We start from the raw sequence: 21850 nt of genomic DNA on the forward strand, positions 1-21850 counted from the left end.
AAAGAACAACTTTTGACCAACTGTGTTAGAAGACTGATGTGTCTTTCTACCCCTTTGTATAGGACAATATTTAAAAGTCCTTACTGCATTAAGAGATGCACAAAGGGTATGCAGTCAAAAACTGTAGGGAATGAAATGTATTATAAAGGAGGTGAAATTGTAATAAAAAATAATTAAAGATTGTATTACATTCCTGAATTTTGTTTTTGTAGCATTCAGCTGCAACTCATTTATTTTTTTAATTTCACGTTTTTCTTTAAATTCCAGTTAGTTAGCATACAGGGTAATCTTAAAATACAGCATAATTTTAGTTTCAGGTGTAGAATTTGGTGATTCATCACTTACATACAACACCCAGTGCTCATCACAAGTGCCCTCCTTAATCCCCATCACACATTTAGCCCATCCTCCACCCACCTCCCCTTCCACAACCTTCAGTTTGTTTTCTACAGCCAAGAGTCTGTTTTATGGTTTGCCTCCCTTTTTTTCTTTCCCCTATGTTCTGCTATTTAAATTTTTATTTGTTGTGATTTTCTAAGGAAATGTACACTTTTTTTTTTTTAAAGATTTTATTTTAAGTAATCTCTACACCCAACGTGGGGCTGGAACTTATAGCCCCAAGATTGAGAGCTGGATGTTCCACCGACCCAGCCAGCCAGGAATCCTGGAATGTAAACTTTTATACCTAATTTTCTATTAATCCTTTAATATTCTTTTCTTAAAATGGCTTCCCCAAATTACGCAAGCTTTAGGTCCCACAAAACATGAGTCCACCTCTGTCTTTTTAAAAATTTTTATTTTTTTTAGTGGGGGTGGGGCAGAAGGAGAGGGAGAGAGAGTTTTTTGTTTTTTTTTTTTTTAGAGAGAGAATCTTAAGCAGGCTCCAGCCCAGCGTGGAGCCTGACTCCAGACTTGGGGTCACAACGCTGAAATGACGACCTGAACTGAAATCAAGAGTCGGACACTTTACCAACAGAGTCACCCAAGTGCCCTCACCTATGTTTTTAGTTTTATAAGAAGGTTTGCCAGTTTCTTTGCTTACCTCTCCTCCGTGTTTCTGACACCTTTTTTTCTGGGTCCATTTTCCTTCTTGCCCAAGTACATCTTTTAGGAATTCTTCCCATGAGTGTCTGTTAATGACCCTATTTATTTCCTCTCCTGTCAGAGACCACTATTATCCTAAATTTAAGCTTTATCATTTCTTTTTTTTCTTTGTAGTTTCATAAGAAAAGTATATCGTTACATGTTTTAAAACTTTTTTTTAATCAGTGGACTAGTGGTATATATATTTTTCAATTTGTTTTTTCCACTCAAAATTATGTTCCTGAGATTCTACTATGTTGTCGAATATAGCTACAATTTATTCCTAATCATTACTGTATTGTATTCCATCATCCATGTTTTACGCATTTTACTGTTAATGGACATTGGCTTATTTCTAGTTTTTTACTGGTAGGCTGTAATGCTACTTTAAGCATTTTCATAAATGCCTCCTGGAAATCGATAGTTTCTTTAGTTTATACTTAGGAGTGGAATTGCTAGGTCATAGAGTATGGACATCTTCATAAAGCAAAATTGGTTTCCAAAATGACTGTACTAATTTACATTCCCATCAGTACTATATGACAAATTGCCTTGCTGCACATCGCTGCTGGATGCCTGCTGGTTTTAGACTTGAATATCTGCCAATTTTATGGATATGTAGTGGTTCTTCATAGTAGAATTAATTTGTATTTTTCTGATTGGTAATTAGACTAAGGGACATTTTATATGTTTATTGGCCATTTATATTTTTTATAAAATGCTTGTGTAATTCTTTTGGTCCTTTTTAAAAAATTGGTTTGTTTTTTGCTTATTGATTTATAAGAATTCTTTACGTATTCAGGATACTAATCCCTTGACAGTTATATATTTAGCAAGTATATATTGTATATAAAAATATATTTAGCAAATCTCCTTCTAGTCTGTGCCTGGTCACTGTGTTCTCGTTATGGTGGCTTTTGATAAAATGGATATTGTTATTTTTCAAATAGCCAAATTTGTTAATTTTTCCTCTGTGGTTCTCAGTTTTTACTTCTTGTATAAGAAAATATTTATATCCCTGATATCATAAAAGTATTCTCCCATATTTATAGTTTTGTATTTTATATATAGTTCATTAATTCATCTAGAGTTGATTATATGATATGATTGAAGGGGTGTAAATTCTAATTATCTTATGTATCTTATCAGTGTTTGTTTAAAATGTATATGTTCTTTTCTCCCATCTCACTTGTTATACAAAAGATATATTGTTGGATACAGGAAAACGGTACTCTGAGAAAAATATATAGCCTCAATATTTAAAGGTTGAAAATTAAATAACTGTTTCCAAATTTGAAAGTTAAAGAAGAATGATAGAAAAAAAAACCACACAAAGGAAGTAGAATAAAAAACACTATAAAGGCAAGAGCAGAAACCAATTAAATAACCATCATATAAATAATAGATCAATTAAACAGAAATCGTATTAAATAATAGAGAGGCTCAAGGAAGCCAAGATATTGTTATTTGAAAAAATTAGTAGATAAATCTGGTGTGACTACTCAAAAGAAAAAGAAAAGGCACAGATAAATTTCATTAAATTGATAAAGGTGTCATAAGTTTAGATGCAACAGAGGTAAAAAGGATAAGTAGATGTTTTTTGTTAACTTTATGCTGATTACATTGAAAATGTAAAAATAATGCAGATTTCCAGGAAAATGTATATTGATTTTACATCTATATTGTACACTCTTACCAATGCTAATAATTTCTGTGTGGATAATTTCAGGTTTTCTACATAAAACAACCATACAACATGTGAATTGTAACAGTATTTTTCTTCTCCCATTATCTCTGTGAAAGTCTCTACAAATTTCTTTCTAGAATGCCTCTTAGAAGTATATATTGGGGGGTGCCTGGGTGGCGCAGTCGTTAAGCGTCTGCCTTCGGCTCAGGGTGTGATCCTGGCGTTCTGGGATCGAGCCCCACATCAGGCTCCTCCACTAGGAGCCTGCTGCTTCCTCTTCCACTCCCCCTGCTGTGTTCCCTCTCTCACTGGCTGTCTCCCTGTTGAATAAATAAATAAAATATTTAAAAAAAAAGTATATATTGGAACTTCTCATTCTGTCTTCCATGTCTCATAAATTCTCTTTTTTATTTCCATCTTATTATCTCTGTATTGTATTATGGGTGGTTTATTCAGAACTGTCTGTCAGTTGACCATTTTACATGATGATTTATTCATTGAGTTTTTAATTTGAATGAGTTAATCTTTTATTTCCAAGAGTAAAATTTGGTCCTGGTTCAAATCTGCTTATTCTCTGTTCATATCATCCTATTGTTGCATTATTTCAATTCCTTCTTTTACCTTTTTAATCATTTTAAACAGAGTAGTGTTTCTGGTCCCTTTCAGAATATTAAATTATTGATAGTTCTGTGATTGAGTTGATTTTCTTTTGATTCATCTTTATTTCCTCACATGGTTTGTAATTTTTTATTTTGAGCTCATGTTAAGCAGTGATGGTCCTTTTCTTTTTTCTTTTTTTTTTTTTTTTAAAGATTCTATTTATTCATTCGACAGAGATAGAGACAGCCAGCGAGAGAGGGAACACAAGCAGGGGGAGTGGGAGAGGAAGAAGCAGGCTCACAGCGGAGGAGCCTGACGTGGAGCTCGATCCCACAACGCCGGGATCACGCCCTGAGCCGAAGGCAGACGCTTAACCGCTGTGCCACCCAGGCGCCCCAGTGATGGTCCTTTTCTGTGGGAGTCCTAGATACCCTAGATTATGGATTTGTCCCAATATGTGGATTAATTTTTGGTTCTGCAAGGGTCCCAGAGTTTTCATGGGCCTTGAGCAAATTTGTTTTTTCTTGCCCAACTTTTTGTTAGTGTGTCAGCTGAGAATTCTTGTGCTATAAGACTAGTATAACACTCAATCCTACACTCAGGCTTGGTTTAATTTCTCAGAAGAGGTGTTTCTTTTTCTTTCAGACTCAAAGCCTTGAATATTACAAAATGCCTTGCTCTTTTTCCTTGTTGGAGTTCTTGTTAGTGTCATTTTTATGGACTAATCAACTTTGCAAGAGCTTTTCCTTAATCCACCCTCTTAGTTCCAGATATTCATCTTGAGTGGACCCAAGGCCATGTCTTACCCCATTCTCTAGGTGCTGGTTCCATCAGCCCAACTTTATAACTCCAGCTACCAGAGAATTTCCCTTTCTTCCCTCTTGGCTCAATTAACTACTTTTAAAAACACAATTTATTTGTGTGGCAGTCATTTATTTTGTTCATTATTTATTAGCCAAGAGAGTGTCCACATTAACTCTTCATGTTGCAAGAACCAGAAGTGGTAGAAGAAGTCTTGATTTACACCCAACTTTACATCACATTTTTAAAAAAGATTTTATTCATTTTAGAGGTGGGGGAGGGACAGAGGGAAAGGGAGAAAGAGTCCTAAGCAGACTCTGTGCTGAGTGTGGAACCTGACACTGGGCTTAAACTTATGATCCTAAGATCACCACCCAAGTGGAAACCAAGAGTCAGGCATTTAACTGACTGCACCACCAGGTACCCCACATCCACATTTAAATAAATATTCTCCATTGAGTGGAATTACAGGTGATTTTGATTTTCTAGTAAAGCCTTACTTTTATTGCCTGGACTTCATACAATGACTATGTTAAACATTTATTATTTGAAAATATTATAAAGTGATTTCAATTTTGAAATGAAAATTGGGTTGGGGTATCATATTACCATACAGTTCAAAAATTATTTTATTCTCAACTATCTATGTTAAGCATGTGGGGAAGTCACACCAAGTTCTAAAATTATTGTATATTTGACTTTAGAATGCATTCTAATGACTTAGAATTCAGATTAAATAAGGAAAACGCAGTTAAATTAGTCTAAAGCTTGAATATTATTAGTGCATTTTTATAAAAATTTTATTTAGAAAGAAGAGAGAGCATGAGTGAGAGGAAGGGAAGAGGGAGAGAGAGAATCTGAAGCAGACTCTGCACTGAGCATGGAGCCTGATGTGGGGCTCAATCCCATGACCCTGAAACCATGACCTGCTTAACCAGCTGAGCCACCCAGGTACCCCTTGGATATATTTTTTAAAGATTTTATTTTTAAGTAATCTCTACATTTGATGTAAGGCTTAAACTCACAACCCCAAGGTATAGAGTCACATGCTCCACCGACTAAACCAGCCAGGTGCCCCTAAAGCTTGAATATTTTTAATGCTGTTTTATTTTTTCAGATAAATGCAATAAATGGAACAACAAATGGTATCAAGAAAGGCCCTGTGTTCTATAACAAACAAATATTAGTTGTTTTATGCGTCTGAACAGGAAGATATTTTCCACTCCCATCTCAGCTCTTCAATCCTTGTACTGACTGGTTACTATTAAGTTCAGGTATCCTTGAGATTGTTAGACTGAGAACTTTTGAAATGTCTGTGGTTTCATTTTCCTAATGATATTTGTGTATGTTTGTTTCTGGGTATATATCTGGGGATGTGGGATGTGTCTTGGGGTGTGAGAGTGTGTATGTGTGTTTGAGGGAGGCTGGTGGGGTGTGTCTGTGCCTGATGATTTTCGGTAGTCTTTTTTGATGAATACATTTACTTTTAGTTTTGTACCTATTCAAATGATTATTAATTCTAAATTATTTAGGCTCCAATAATGTTTTTGTCTAAATGATTTGCCAATATGGATGTATCGAAATATTTTTAATTTGAGGGTTTAAAAAAATCTAAATTATTCCCCACAAGTGTCACATAAAAAATCACCTAGTATTTTACCTGAACACATCCCTCATGGTCCCTGCTTCCTTCAGAAAATCTTTACAATAAATTTTATTAAAAACAAATTCTGGAGGTGCCTGGTTAGCTCAGTTGGTAGAACATGTGACTACCTTGATTTCAGGGTTGTGGGTTCAAGCCCTGCATTGGGTGTAGAGATTATTTTAAAAATAAAATCTTTAGGGACCACTGGGTGGCTCATTTGGTTAAGCATCTGCCTTCAACTCAGGTCATGATTCCCAGGGTCCTTCCTGGGATGGAGCCCCATGTCGGGCTCTCTGCTCATTCGGGAGCCTGCTTCTCCCTCTCCCTCTGCTCCTTCCCCTGCTTGTGCTCTCTCTCTCCCTCTCTGTCAAATAAATAAATAAAATTTTTAAAAAATAAGTGAATAAATGAAATAAACAAATAAAATGAATAAAATAAAATCTTAAAAAAAATTAAACAAATTTTGTATAGAACAAAAGATTGCCAGTGCAACAGAATGTGTAAGACTATTTCTCCAAATGGACTTTCAGTGGAATATAAACATCTCTTTTGTAAATCTTATAACTTTCCCAAGACCTTAGAATTTTTTTTTTTTTTTAGTTTTTCTCATAAAAGGAAAGAAGAAAGAAAGAAATGGAAGAAAGAATGGAACCTAATAAAGTCTAACCAAATATAAATTATGTTTCTTTGTAAATCTAGCATTTCCCATTCCAAATTATTGGTAGTCCTGAGCTGAGAGAAGGAAGGAAATTGCTCCTATGTCATGGTTTAGGTGTTCATGGAAGGCCTAATTACACTGGACTAGAACAGCCTGGCAGTGTCCTGCCCTGGAATTTGACGCATCTGCTGACTTGGGCAGAAGCTACGGAACCAAATTCAGCCTGGAAAATTAGGATAGGTGCTGCAGTTAGGGCTTCACCCAGGCTCCAGAGGACATGGTTGGTGGCCACAGGTCTTTCCTAAAATGTGGACTAGATAGAGTCTTTAGAATTTAGATTTTTATAGTTCCTCTAGTACTTCTGGTGGGTGGTAGGTGTCAGGTGTCAGGGGCTGTTCAATAAGACGGAATCTCATATTTGACAATCCAGACAGGCAGGCAGCAGGAAATACAGTTGTCAGTGGGTCCCAAGGCCACAGCAGTCATCCACGAGTTGAGAGACCAGACTCCAGTGCTAAGGGAGGGTGGAAGGATAGAACTGCTTCAGTGATAGGAGCAAAGTGGAGCCCCCAACTCATAAGAATAGAATAGGCAGGATTCAATGGCTAAAACCCAGGCCCAGGAAAACAAAACAAGCATGTGGTTAGCATGTGGTGGGCAAAATGCTGACTGATCTCAGCTGCAAGCCCAGCATAGACCCGGAGGACAGCCGCAAAGGGGAATTGATGTCCCGTCGAAAGCACCTGGCCATAGCTCTTGAAATCTACTACCTCCACCCCACCCCCCCACCCCAATTAGCTGATGATTGGTCCTTACGCCAGAGGGAGCTACACCTGCTGGGGAAGATGAATGGAATTTTTCACCTTTGGTTTTACTTATTTTTGAACGTACACTTTTGAATCAAAAATCAAAACTATATGGACAGGTATACACAGGAAGTCTTGCTTCCACTGTCCTCTCCATTCCGTCCTCCTCCTCCCCCTACATATAACCCCCCCCTACAGTTAGTTATCCTTTCAGTGTTTCTTTTCACAAATATAAACAACCATGTACCCATATTCTTAACCCTCCCCCGTTATACAAAAGATAGCACACTATATACATCTTGGGTTTTGTTTGTTCGTTTTTTAACTTGGCAATATGTCTTGTAGATTTCTCTACACCAAAAGATGGAAACCTTTGTCATCTTTTAGGGCTGCATGGCACTCTGCTGTGTGGCAGTACCGAGTTATTTTGAACAAACGCCCTGTTCGTGCTGAATACTTGGGTTGTTTCTAATCATTTGCTCATACAAACAACGTTCACAAGACCTGATCCTGGGTGGATGTCATCTGTATTTCTATAAGGTATCCTACAGCATAGATGCTTAGAAGTGCGGTGGCTGGTCAAAGGGTAAGTTCATTGATGATTTTGTTCATTTTTATGAACTCTTTCCAAAGGAACTCCTATTTTTCTCTAACCCTGGCAATCTCTGAGAATTCCTGCCCCCCCCCCCAAGTCTCACCCGCAGAGCTTGTTGTCAGACTTTTAGATTGTTACCAAGCTGGTGGGAAGGTTGTAATTTTGATGACCAATGAAGGGTGAATTGTACTTTTATAGAAACCCCCACTAAGTAATGCTTCATTATTTGGAATATTCCTTCTTCCTTCCCTCCTTCTTTTTTTCCTTTAAACACCATAGGCCCAAATCGTTTGTGTTTCGTTATACAGGCTGAGTTATGTATTCCAAAACCTGACACATTCTCAATATAATGAATTAAACTGGCTGGTGGAGGTAAGATGAAGAATTTAGAATCCTGACTGACATCCTGGCTCCTGGCACCCTCCAGCTTCTGCATCCAACGTGCTGGGTACCCCCCCTGACATGGGGCTGACCTCCTGGCCTTGACTGAACGTCTCTGTGGCCACTCCCTGACCGCCAGCAGCCCACTAGCCGCCGCCTCACAAATATTGCCTATGACAAGTAGGATGCCACGGAAAGAATTTGTAAAGACTTGCATGAAGTACAGCCAGCCGACTCAGAACAAGAATACCCACGAGAGCCAGCCAGAGTGCCTCAAGTCTGCGGAAGAGTGGCTCAGGCTATTTTCAGTAAATTTTGCTTTCAGTAAGTGTTGATCTAGAAGGCTACATCTTTTTCGTGTGTACTCAGATCATGAAAAATGGCTTTGAGTAAACCATTGGAGAAGCATGAAGTGTCCACAACGTGCACAGACGACAACACGGAGCTCCTGCCTCCGTGCACCTGAGAGAATGTTTCTGTTCCCTTCTGCTCCTCAACTTTTAGCTACCTTCACTGTGGAAGTTTCATAGGCAGGCTGCCAGAAACCAGATGAACACATTTCTGAGAAAATGAAATATATATACGTATATTCCAAAATTTGTAAATTTAAAACTATTCAAAACAAAGACATTAAATCAGATCCCAACAGAAGAATACAACGCCAGGATTGCAGGCCACCTGATACTTAGCATCTTGTTCTCAAATGAAGAAAAACAAAAGAGAAGCCAAACCAAAGTATCTGGAAAATATATCTCAACTCAGCTATGATGAGCCTAGTTTTAGATCAGTCGTGCTAATTTTTTGTAGTACAAAGAAATAGTGAATAACTATATGTAATAACTTTAATAATCTCAAGCACTTTAAAAGTGTAGGAAGAAAGATTTGGCAACAGTCCATCTTAAAAAATAATTGTACGTCTATAGGGTGGCCACAAAGTCTTTCCTAGTTTAAAGTTACGTGGATGTTTCTCTCCACAAAAATCTTATTTCCACCGTGTCGTTCCAGACGTCTTCCCCCACACTGATAGCTGAAAATCACTGAAGCATCCATGATCGCGGGTGCTAACTCTTTGAGTCTTGTTACACGGAGTGGAGGACTTTTCTTTTATAACGTCTAAAGGCAAGATTCCCCATGTGCTAAGTAGCGGCCCCGAAGGAGGTCACGCTGAGGAATGTTCTCTAGCTCCAAGAGCAGAATGTGGATGCACTCACCGCCTGTTGCGGGAGGGAGGCCGTCTCACTTTCTCGTTTCTATACCAACCACCACGAAGTGCGTTCAGATGAACAGAGTGGCTGGCGCTTGCTTTGCAACAATATGGTTCGTTCTATCAGGTGAGCTTCTGAAATCGTGGCTCATGTCCTGCCATGAGAAGGACTCTGCTTGATTTCCTTGGAATAATGGATTGATTACTAAGGATACACTCTCATGCAGAGGGACTTTGTGGCTGTTCAGGAAGCATCAGAGGAGCTCTAATGGATCAGTCACGTTTGTACCATCTTTGGGGGAAGAGGCCATTACCCTGTTATCACTCTGACTGGTTGCAAAGGTAATTCATTCGACTAATGCTAATTGGAGGACCGGGACCTACCTTGGGCCCTGGATACACAGAACTGTGGGGTGCCCTCCTGGAGCACTCAGTCTAGGGGTGGAGACACGAACATTCACAAACATTTACGACATACTAAGGGCTGAAGGAGTGATGTCCACGAATGGGTTTATAGCTCAAGAGGTGTTTATTCTACTATGGGTGTGAAAACTGGGGCCAGGAAGGCTTACAAAGGGAGTGACATTGAGCTGAATTTTAAAAGACAGTAGCTTTTGGGGCGCCTGGGTGGCACAGCGGTTAAGCTTCTGCCTTCGGCTCAGGGCGTGATCCCGGCGTTATGGGATCGAGCCCCATCAGGCTCCTCTGCTATGAGCCTGCCTCTTCCTCTCCCACTCCCCCTGCTTGTGTTCCCTCTCTGGCTGGCTGTCTCTATCTCTGTCAAATAAATAAATAAAATCTTAAAAAAAAAAAATAAAAGACAGTAGCTTTTGACGAAGCAGTGGGAAAGAGCCCAGAAAGTAGCAAATGCAAAGGCAGAGAGGAATTAGAGAGAGCCCAGTGGGGCCAGGAATGAGACATGGAGGGGGCCAGATGCTGGAGGAAGGGGCTGGATGTTCAAGGAATGGCTGCACAAAGGCACAGTGAGGGGAACCAGCGAACGTGGGTCAGGGCAGAGAGGGCACCATTGTGACCAGGCAGGGCTGTCCCCAGGGTCACCATGATAACCTGGCTGGCCACAGGGAGTGGGCCCTGCAGAGGAGTGGGAGCATCCTCAGGAGTGGGGGGCTGGTGGCCAAGACGAAGAGAACCTGGTGAAGGAGAGAGAGCATGGAGAAGCTTTGGGCTAGAATGGTCTCAGGGAGGTCAGAGGAAGAGAAAGCTAATTCCGAGCTTCAAAGAGTCATCAGAGTGGCCACCCACTGGTTCGCTTGCCTCTTTTTGCAAAGAAGGAAGGTGAAGTGTCTGCCTGAATGTACTGCTTTGGGGGCAGAAGACTATCTTGTGTCCATGAAACTCCCATCCCACCCACAGCCCTGAGGTGGTTTTTGTTTTTATTTTTCCTGCTAGGTACTTAGAAGAGCTTAGCTGATCTAAATAGACCTCTCACCCTGGCACCAATAAATAGGTGTAGAATGAAAATCACAGGACACCCTGTTCTGATTTCAGTATGTATTTCCAAAACACTGAAGCAGAGGAAAGTCAAGAAAAAACTCATTGGAATTTCCTAGATGAAGAATGGTCGTGAGAAATCATAGGTGACCTTTTCCAGTGGCCAGGTGACATTAAAAAACAAAATGTGGCAGGATTTATGACATAAAATGGAGATAGGCAGATCAACTGTTCAGAGAGTTTATCCATGGAAGGCCAGCAAGGAAGGTCATTCTAAAGTTTTAACCTTGAACCTACAATTTTTCTGACTTCCATGATTATCTTATGTTGGTAAGATGGTCTAGCCTAGTTAAGATAAATGTGTCAAAGGATAAACTACAATTTGCAACATTGTTTTCTCCAGACCTAGTGAGGTTTCTAGTAACAGTGTGTCTGGCTGTCTCTAGAAGTCTCCCTATTGTTCTCCTCCCTCTTTTCCTTCCACCCCAGTTTCTTTCTTCTTCGTCCTCTTCTCCATGGCATTCACCCTGGATGAGGCACATTCTCAATGCCATGCACCCCTCATTCTTTGTCATTGCGACCAAAGGGTACCACAGGGACCCACAGGCAGGGTAGGGGTTATGGAGGCCAGCAGCCCCCTTCACATTTCCCCTCCCTCCAGCCTCAGTACCAGCATTCTTCTTCAGTAGTGGAGAGGTTCTCAGTGCTTCATTGTCACACCCAAAGTAAAAATGCTTCACGCCACGCACTGCCCTAGCTAGCCACAGAATCATGGAATGATTGGGCTGGAAAAGCACCCCCAGCCTGAATGTTCCTTCCTCTCCCTCCTCTAGTCCCTGCCTAGTTTCATCTACCAAGGATCAACTGTAACAGGGCTAGTGATGACAAATCCTGGGATTCCAGCCTGTAGGAAATGGGTCGAGGACCCAGAAGCCTGAACTGTCAGGATGGAAAGAAAACCTTTTCAATGTGTTTTCCTTTCCATACGTTTAGCTTGTGAATAGGTGAGGCTGTGTATGCGGGGGTGGCATGCAGTGAACAGAGTTTATCCCCAGCCTCGCGGCCTTCCCGTTCACTGCAGTCGGTCCTGCTTCAGCTCATCCTCTCTCTGGTCCCATTCACTTCGTTCTCCCCTCCTCCTCTTCTGCGTCAAGGCAGGCCTTCAGGAACGGGTCCAAAATATATTCGTGATATGGTGTGAATGACCGATAGAAGCTTCTGCTATTATGTGGTAGAAACATTTGTATTTTGATAGGGCTCAGAGCCTTTAAAGAAAAGAATAAATCCAGACATCTTTAATGGAGAAATGTTAATTAAGTAGAAGAAGAAATGTTTGGGATCGAATGGACTAGAATAGTTTTCCTGAAGTCATATGACAGATACCTATTCCATGTAGAGATTAAATGCACACACACACACCTACTTACCTATTTAATTCCAGACAGTATGTCAAATACTTTATATATACTCTCATTTAATTCTTACCCAACGCCCCCCCCCCCAAATAAAAGCATGCAAGGTAGGTAGTGTTTCACGCATATTCTGTTACCCAAAAATTAACTGCCAAAACTTGCACAGCCCATAAATGTGGAAGTGGGATGTGAGTCCAGTTTCTTTCTCCAGCTCAGGAAGCTGCCAGAGGTAACACTCTTTTCATGTGGTGGGAGGCAGTTTTCCCGCTTGCCTCCTGGGTTGCTTAGTTAAGGAACATATAGAGCTTTAAAAATCTTTCAAGTCATCTTAAAGTCGTCTTAATTGTCTTTGTTTTTCTCTGAACTTCCCAGTTTGTGTGTGTCATCCTCGTTAATGATATGCCCCAAATGAAGCACGGTGGCCTGCTCTATTTTCATTTTTCAGCCTATGCAGGATATAAAAAATAAACAGCATATGGTGCAAAGCTAATGAGATTAAAAAAATAAGTTCACTTAAAATAATCCATGGGCTTTTCTACATGTGTTCTTGGTCTGGCTTCAAAAACCACAGGAGTTTTACTATGCTTTTAAAAAGGGTGAATATTTGCATTGTTTCTGTTGGGGTCAGTGGGAAACCAATCTCACAGAATCGGGCTAATAATCATGTTGTTTATAAACAAGGGCCACGCTAAACTACAGACTGAGACTTACTGTGATGGGCTCAAGCGTTAAACATACTCAAGGCAACTCTCTCCAGTTACAGTCTCGTGCTCACGTGACACCCCTTAAGCCTGCAAGGATAATAAACTCTTACCTAGAGAGGAAGATGGGAAATCAGTTTCTCAGAGTGGTAGCCCTCTGAATATAGCTACAATTTATATTACCATAATAGGTCAATCTGACCTTTTAAGAAAAATTTCCTACATCTTTGAAACAAATTAAAAAAAAAAAAAGGAGAAGAAAAAGTTAGGAGTTCTTTCTTTATTTTAAAATGACTAGCTAGGGGCGCCTGGGTGGCTCGGTCGTTGTGTCTGCCTTCAGCTCAGGGCTTGATCCCAGGACTCTGGGATCGAGCCCCCTGTCGGGCTCCCTGCTCTGCTGGGAGCCTGCTTCTTCCTCTCCCACTCCCCCTGCTTGTGTTCCCTCTCTCGCTGGCTGTCTCTCTGTCAAATAAATTTTTAAAAACTCTTTAAAAAAAAATAAAATAAAATGACTAGCTAGCCACATAAAGGTACTGTTCCTTAAGCTACATCAGTTCTCTGGATTGAAAGAAACAATTAATTTGAAAATGCATGTGAATAATTTTACTGGGACGTTTGTGTTCAGCTACAAAGTTCTTTTGACAATTAAGTGCTAAGAGCCCACTGTGGGTCCAGGACTGTTCTGAGTTGGGTGGAAGATAGAAGAGAAACTTGAAGTTGGGGACTCTTCATCCTTAAGGAATTGATAACCCAGCTAGAGGGAGAGAAGGGGCTTAATAAAGTAATAATAATATTAGACACTCCTTTCCTTGTGCCAGGCACTGTGCTCAGGGCTTTGCAAGGATTATTTAATCCCCAGAAGCCCAGTGAAGGAGGTCCTGTTATTTTCTGTGTTTTCTACAGGATGAAATTGAGGTTTGTGTGGTTTACTAAACTCTCAAAGTGTTGTGAGAATTATATGAGAAATCATATCACTGTATCAGGTTTAGATTTTGTTTCCTACTTAAAAAAAAAAGAGGAGAAAAAAAGAGAAAGACCCAAACAAAGCAAAAAAAAAAAATCAGTATTTTGAACAAGAAAGACGTTTTTCTCTCTCATAAACCAAGTCTGAAGGCAGATAGTAACTAAGCCAGCAGCACAGCTCCCCTTAAGCACCCCGACACCCCTATCTCCCAGGGACCTGGGAAATGTAGACTTTTTTTTTTTTAACAGGTGGTCATGTGTCTAGTTAAAAACCGGGGCTTCAGCTACTAAGGGTAAAGAGAACAAATGTTAGCTTAGGCAATTTGCTTCTCTGCCATAGCTATGTGCCCCTTTGTGGGGCCCAGGATAGACACAATACATGTTTAGTAATCATAGCTATAAAACTCAAAGCAGCTTAGAAGTGGCCTGGTGTGTTGATTTAAATACAACTATTTCTGCCTAAGGTTTTCCCTTTTCTAGATTGATGCCCTATCCTTAGATAGGGAAGTGAGTGAGAAGAAGGGAAGGTGTGCTGCGTGCTCCAAACACTGCCCTATCGCCAGGGCTTGCCTCTCCTTTTCCTCCTCCAGATACTTGAGGTGGTTTGCCCCAAAGTTTGCAGTTGTGGAAAGGTGGCAGAAAGCCGTATCACTGCTAAACAAGGACACTGCCTGGGCCCGGTCATTTCCCAACCTAGGATTCTGCCTTCTTCGGGGACTACAAATGATAGCTCTGGCCTCTGGCAAATAGAGAGCGTCAGGGGAGCCACACTGCATAATTCCAGGGGACAAGCAGTCACACTGCTCGGAGACGTCCTTTAGATTGGGGGCAACAAGCATGGCAACGCCTGCGGGCTGTTGTCTAGACTCACCTGTGCATGTGTTTCAAAGAGTTTTCAAGGGCTCATCTCAACCTCACAAATTCCTACATAAGAGAGAAGGCTCCCAGGTCACAAAATGTTTGCCCTGTATGGATCTGAGTTGTTTTCAGCTTTTTAACCCTCCGAGCTGTCTTTAGGTCTGAGATTCTATGATGAGCAAGGTCGGCTTATCTGAGCAGTGGAGGGGTAGGGCGGCAGGGAGCGGTACAGAGAAAACTAGGGTAGGATAGAGAGACAGGAGGAGGGGACTGGATGGTGGGGATACAAGCTGGAGTTTCCAGCTGCTTCATACATTGGGCCGGGAAGGGGTGGGGGAGGAAAAAGAAGCGAGAGGTAAGGTCCTGATCCTTCCATCGCCTCATGAGCACATCTTAACTGTTAACAAGTCTTCCCATGCCTCTCCTCACCAGCTGCTCCACGGATGGTCACTGCAGGCATGCATTTATGCTGCGTGTAAATTGGAAAAAGACATCCCATCCTCTAGTGGACTCAGTCCTGTGCCAGGACTCAATGAGTGGCAAGTAAGGCTCTGGCTGGATTGCAGCTCCCACTCATCTCCTTGGCTGGGAGCCCTTGAGCAGTGAACAATCTGCACATTCTTAAGTGGGGGGACTCTTTGGGGTCAGTTCACTTATCTCCATCGCCATGGGCCCTCCTGTCCTCATCCAACTTCTCCATCTCTCATCTCTCACTTGGACTATGCTTCATCCTGACAGATAACTCAGGGAGCCATTTACAGAGTCTCCAATTTAGCCTTTCGTGTTGTCACCAAGTAAGGGTTATACATTTATTCCTAGAGATACAATGGCTAGATGAAAAGAGTTTCATCATATTGTTTTTAAACTTGTGATCTATTAACAGATCACTCAGCTGTAGGGTACTATGAATTACTTACAAGAGTCCTAGAATTATTCTAAGTGTAAAAAGCACACCTGTGTTGCAGTGTGTTTTTGAGGCTGAATACATTACATTTAAAAAATGTAAACATTAATAAACGCATTTTTATGATCCTTAGTGTTTCTTTATATCATCATTCACTGGGAGCCTTAAGAAATGGAGGTGGTCAGGTCTCCCTGGCCTGAGAGATGAGCCTGGACCCCTAAGACAGTCCCCCATCTACTTCCCATCTGCTCTGGCTCCCCCTCTTCGCAGCAGCCAGTGGGTTCTCTGACAACCCAGGTGCAGTCATGTCAGCCCCCTGCTCACATGCAACAGGTACTTATCACTGCTCTTGGAATCCCAGCCCTGACTGAATCGGCTGCCGGAGCCAGCATGGAAGCCCCCACCTCTGCAGCCGCTCCTGGCATGCCTGCCCCACTATGCTGTCTACCCCACTGGCCTCCTGCCATCTGGGATGTCCTTTTCCTTCTTTCTCTGGTTTTCTCCCACTCTGCAGTTTTCAGTCCAAGCCATACTTCCCCTGCCTAGGTCAGGCTTCTTCATTCACTGTCCTCCTAGAACCCTGTCTCTTCAAAGCATGTTATCTCTGTGCAATTATACATTTATTAGTGTGATCTTTTGTCTAGCAGGTTCACTCAGTGTGCTAAGTTGCCCCTTTCTTTCCCTGCACCCCACTCCACTGTGATGGCCACAGAGCTTAGCACTGGGCTGGTGCGGAGTGGTAACTCGGGAGTTCCTAACTGAATGAAAGGGGCTGAGCCAAGAGGCCACCCTCCCAGCTGCTCCTTGTGAGTTATGCTTTGGGAGGGAAAACTTTTCACACACAGGGTCCTCAAGAAAGCAGGTCGCCAGGGGCGCCTGGGTGGCATAGCGGTTGGGCGTCTGCCTTCGGCTCAGGGCGTGATCCCGGCATTGTGGGATAGAGCCCCACGTCGGGCTCTTCTGCTGTGAGCCTGCTTCTTCCTCTCCCACTCCCCCTGCTTGTGTTCCCTCTCTCGCTGGCTATCTCTATCTCTGTTGAATAAAAAAAAAAATTTAAAAAAAAAAAAAAAAAAAAAAAAAAAGAAAGCAGGTCGCCAGCACCAGAGAGAAGTGCGGCTTGAGAAAGGAGATATCTGAGGGTGAGAGAAGATACCAAGGATAGCCCATTGAATTTGAAGGCCTACAGCAACCTGCCACAACGTGAACATTTCCTTTAAGTTAGGAAGAGGAAAAAAAAAAAAAGATTTATGCATAACAACTTGGATGTTTTTAGAGGAAGGCATTGATAAGGAAATTTCTCAATGAAGCTGTCATTTTGTGAAAGAAAGCACATAATCAAGTCCTTTGTCCCTTACCAGAACCATCAGGCCACTGTCAGTAATTTACCCTTAAAGTTACCCACTGATTTTCTTAATGGATTAGGGACAAAGCAACTGACTACAAGCAGGGTAAAATAAAAATCACGTGTGCACTGCAGCGCCGGGCTGGCTCCGTCAGCTGAGTGTCCGACTCTTGGTTTTTGCTCAGGTCATGATCTCCAGGTTGCAGGATCCAGCCCGCATGGGGCTCTGGGCTCAGTGAGGAGTTTGCTTGTCCTTGCCTCTCCCTTGACCCCCTACCGCTGCTCTCTCTCAAATACATACATACATACATACATACATACAATCTTCAAAAAATCACACATGCGCTACATTAATGTACAAGAATTGTTTGGAATTTATTGTGCTTGAAGAGTAGTCTTAGTTTAGAACTTCTAAACTAAGAGTAGTCTTAGTTTAGAAGTTCATGTGTACTATGAAGCAATTAGTCACATGAGAAAGACACAGAAGGGCCTCAGATAAGTCACTCAAATCTTTCCAGAAAGTTGAGGTGTTTTGCTCTCCAAATGACTTCCCTTTGTATTCTTGATTATTATACATGACCTCAAGTAGGTTCCCTTCCCAAGTAGTTACTGATGAAGAGCTAGAGGGAGCTATCTATGAAGTGTCTTTATCCACACAGCAGGGTTACCAGTGATAGAAGCCATACAGATGATTATATGACATGACATAACCGTGGGAGAGAGTACTGCAATGCACCTGTAGGTGCCCAGGAAGAGATTTTGATGGGAATAAAAGGAAAGAAATGACATCACACACATATTTATCTAAAAGTTATAGAAAATTTCTAAACTAGGCTGTAATAAAATATATTTATTACACACCATTCAAAATGTGGATGGTCACATATAAGAAGTACAGTGTTCTAAAATTTAATGAGGTGTTTCTTCATATATTTCACTGATGTTACTATGTTTCTAGGGACCCCTGAGAGAAATTGTAGTAGCCTAATGGTAAATTTGACTTAAGGTTCTGGAAATGTAGCCTCAAAAGTGGTGGGTTCCCAGTGTCATGTCCCAGCTGTGCCAGACTGAGGATCAGGGCGCGGTGCCGGCCGGCGGCTGCCAAAAAGGCAGAGCTGCAGGGCACGTTGTTGGGCGGGGAAGTCTGAGCTTGCTTCTTTATTGGTCAAACCCTCTGTGACGTTTCAGGGCAGCCCTGAGTATGTTTTAAGGTAATTGTTTATCTCCCCTGTTGAGGACAGGACCAAGATAATAATTATCTTTTTATTCTAAAGCATGTCACAAAGTATATTCGAGATAAATTTGTTAGATAAATAAGTGAAATTTATTCCCATCCAGGTTGATTATCCATGCTATAGGATTATTACTAAGTACAATAGTGCTACTATTTGTCAGAGTCCCCAAATTTATTTAAATTATTTTTGCCTAGATTTTTTTTCAAATCCCACCTAATTGTTTGCCTGCTAAACTTATGGACCATTGTTAATTTGCATAGTTGTTTCAAATCAAATGCTATGTCCCATATCTTGCATTTACTCAGTTATTCACTGCTTACGTCTAAATCAGAGAAGTGAAAAGGACAATTGTTTAGTGCTTTTTAAAGTCCCTGCCCAAGATCAGTAGGGAAATCCCATTAGCTCCATTCATCGCATTTCTCATAAATCTAAAAGGAAAGCAAGTATCCAAAGCCTTATTCTTTAATAGTTCTTATTTGTAAAACCTTGACAGGGCTTTATTCTAAATTGCTTCCAAATTACATAAAGAATACTGAGAAATATGATGGTTTGTGAATCGTGATAGTTTCAGTTATCGAATAAATAACCAGAAGAGTTAAAGGGGACTAATCTGAAAGCAAACAGAATGATGGGCTACGATGAGGCAAAAAGAACAGAGCTGTGGCATTCTTCAACTACCATCTGGCTCAATCCTCTTTAAGTGGGCAAGTTGAAGAGTCTTTTATTTGGGGCCCTAAAACTTCTTCAAAAGGAGCAATATTTAAATATTAGTATTTTCATATAGTAAACCCCCCCCCCCAAAAAAACCCCAAACAAACCAATCCTTTTTGTAGCCAAAAAGGAGTGTTTAAGAAAATAATGGGTAATCTTCTGGCTAAACACGAGAGCGCAGGGCAACCTGTGGGTGGGAGGTTGGCTGCAGGGGCAGGGTGGCCATTCCCCAGCTTGCAGACCTTCACCTCCGTTGCTCTCTGTGGCTCGAGTGACTTATTAAAGTGGTCGTTGTTTGAAATTAGGCAAGAGGTGTAAAAATAAGGACTTCATTAGGAAAAAATGTACCTGTTAATTTCTACTACCTTATTTCATCAAAAGGAAACGATCACGTAGCGTTACCATGTAGGATAATTGAGGCAAGTGGCTACGAGAGAATTATCATCTATGGTTCAAGTTGTGCTTTCGTGAAATGGGGACCTGTTTCATCACTTTCGAACGGACCCCTGACAATTGCTGTTTTTGTCTATTAAGTCATGGCTTTTTACATGAAACTCTAAGAGGCTTTTATTTTGTTTTCTTGAGAAGGTGTTTAAAAACTGTAAGCTGAATGAATAGGAGCCTGCTACTTGTCTTCAGCAAGGATGCTTTAAAGAAGGTATTTTAGCATCCTCTGTGGTTTAAAAGACAACACCAAGTCCTGCCGGCTTTGTGTTGTGCTTCTCCTACACACTGCAGTGCCTTCTGTCTGCTTTAGGGTGTGGCATCTGCCATTGGGGAGGAGAAACTGGCATGTGTCGCCTTTTATAGCAGGCTGATTTCATTGTGCTGGGGGCCTCGATTTCATAGCCTCTTGGTTCCAATCTTCTAGTTGACTTGCTGAAACAAATGGGATTAAAAGAGATTTTGACTTTTTATACCTAATTTTTTTTTTTTTTTTAGCTCCCTGATTTTTGTATACAAAAAATATTTTTAAGAAAAGGTCCAGAGCTGAACTTGGTGACTCATTTTCCCTTTCAGGATTAGTTGTGAAAATAAGCCACAAAATATAGCTACACCTGTTTAAATTGACTTTGACAGATTTCATCAGTTTGGAAAAATGCTTTGTTGTGATTATATGTATATATTTAGTTTGAGTCTAAATGTCTAAAAGCATAAATATATAATTGATTTTAGAATATATGTGTACACACACAAAACAGACATATATTTATATTTGCATATGAAAAACTTTAAAAATTCAACTTTTGTGTTGTACTGCGTATAATTAGTATGTATTTGAATGCATAAAGGGAGAAAATCCAGGAGAAAATGTCAAAAAGGCACACTAACAAAGATGTAGTATTCTCTTGGCAAAAACTGATGAATGATTTGGCATGAATTCATCTTACAGTTCTGTTATTCTCTCTTACACACAATGCTATAACCCCTGTTTTCCAGTTGTTTGCATAGAATTGCAATTTGTTGTTTGTACACTCTATAATGACCCTTGGGTGTGCACCTGATTCCCCTCCCCCACCAATTAGTCACCAGTTTTTCCCTCCTATCCTTTTCTATTTAGTCATTAACATATTTGCTCTTGCTCAAGCAAATAAAAATAACCACTGCAGTTAAAATAATCTTTATAAAAAGCTGAAGAATGAAATGATTTTAGAAAACCATGTTCTACTAAAATCATATATATTATTTCAGCTGGTGTGACTCTTGAAAGTTCCAGTTTCAAATGCTTTCTCTCCATGAAAACGAGTTCCACACTAGTACAAGTGAGGCATTGCTTAGGTTAAGAAGACCTGCTTGAAGATATTCAGAAGGTTACTAAGTGATAAATTAACAATAAAGACATTTAAAACATCATAAAGTGACAAAAGAGTATTATTAAAAGAAAAAAGTCTGAAACATTTCTGCTCTAAGATTAGATTCGGCTAATTTACATTACTATTGATCTTATGTTTATTAAATATACGTATTTCCTTTTAGTTTTGTTTCACATTGCTTAGAAATGAACTCATATCAAGAGGGCTAATTGTGCACATTAACCTCTGAAATATGATGAAAGGCGTCATATAGATTTATGAAGACACGAAATAAACTTCAGCTGTCACTATTATGGCACCAAACAGTTATACTTCCATGTGCAAGCTGGAGAATAACACACCAGTCTACTCATTTGAAGACTTTACCTTTGGAGAGAGGACAGACAAGAGCATTGTAAGAAAAATGCTCCTTTGGGAATGCTTCTGCGTGTTCATTGATAAGCCTACACGAATACATAAGGTGCCTTAGAAAATAGTTACATAAACATTATCTTTGGGACAGGTGCAGTCAGCCTCAGCACTTATTGAGTACTTGCTGTGTACAGGGAACAGCACTCCCTGAATGCGGCTAACCTTCCCTTAAACTCTTTCCTAATTTCGCAGTTTGAAGAAGTTGTGGGAATTACGCTGATGGCCCAAAATCAAGGCAGAGAGGCTAACATTCTGAAAAATTACATAACTCCTGGGAGAGGCAGTGCTTTTGCAGAGACTGCCCAAATATTTTCTTTCTCCGTCGGCTCCTCCGAACCTTTGAGGCCAACAGACAACTTTGTTCCCCAGCCCTTCTCCCTCTTTTGTCTGCTCGTCAGACTCGTTTTCCACCTTTGTATCGTTCGTTTTAGACGTGAAAACAAACACGCGAACGGACGGTTGGCAAGGAGACGAGGCACGAGGGGAAAGTGCAGCCTCCCGTCGCCCCACGCCGCCGCGCTCCGGGCGCCTGCGGAGCCGGCCCGAGTCCCCGGCCCGGGGCCGCCGGGTGCCCGCGAGGCTGCGCC

The 21850-nt window shown here is 41.0% G+C and overlaps 1 long non-coding RNA gene across 1 annotated transcript in view; it reads left to right on the forward strand.

Annotated features, from left to right (window-relative positions):
- The window catches only part of LOC109488986, a 39861-nt gene extending 29744 nt beyond the window's left edge, over nucleotides 1–10117 (forward strand). Inside the window, exons 4-5 of the long non-coding RNA XR_004628190.1 lie at nucleotides 7668–7866; nucleotides 8184–10117. This is a non-coding gene — a long non-coding RNA (uncharacterized LOC109488986). The remainder of the gene's footprint in view (nucleotides 1–7667; nucleotides 7867–8183) is intronic.
- The last annotated feature ends 11733 nt before the right edge of the window (nucleotides 10118–21850 follow it).

The sequence above is a fragment of the Ailuropoda melanoleuca genome, chromosome 10, assembly GCF_002007445.2.
Source record: "Ailuropoda melanoleuca isolate Jingjing chromosome 10, ASM200744v2, whole genome shotgun sequence".
In the NCBI taxonomy this organism is placed as follows: Eukaryota; Metazoa; Chordata; class Mammalia; order Carnivora; family Ursidae; genus Ailuropoda; species Ailuropoda melanoleuca.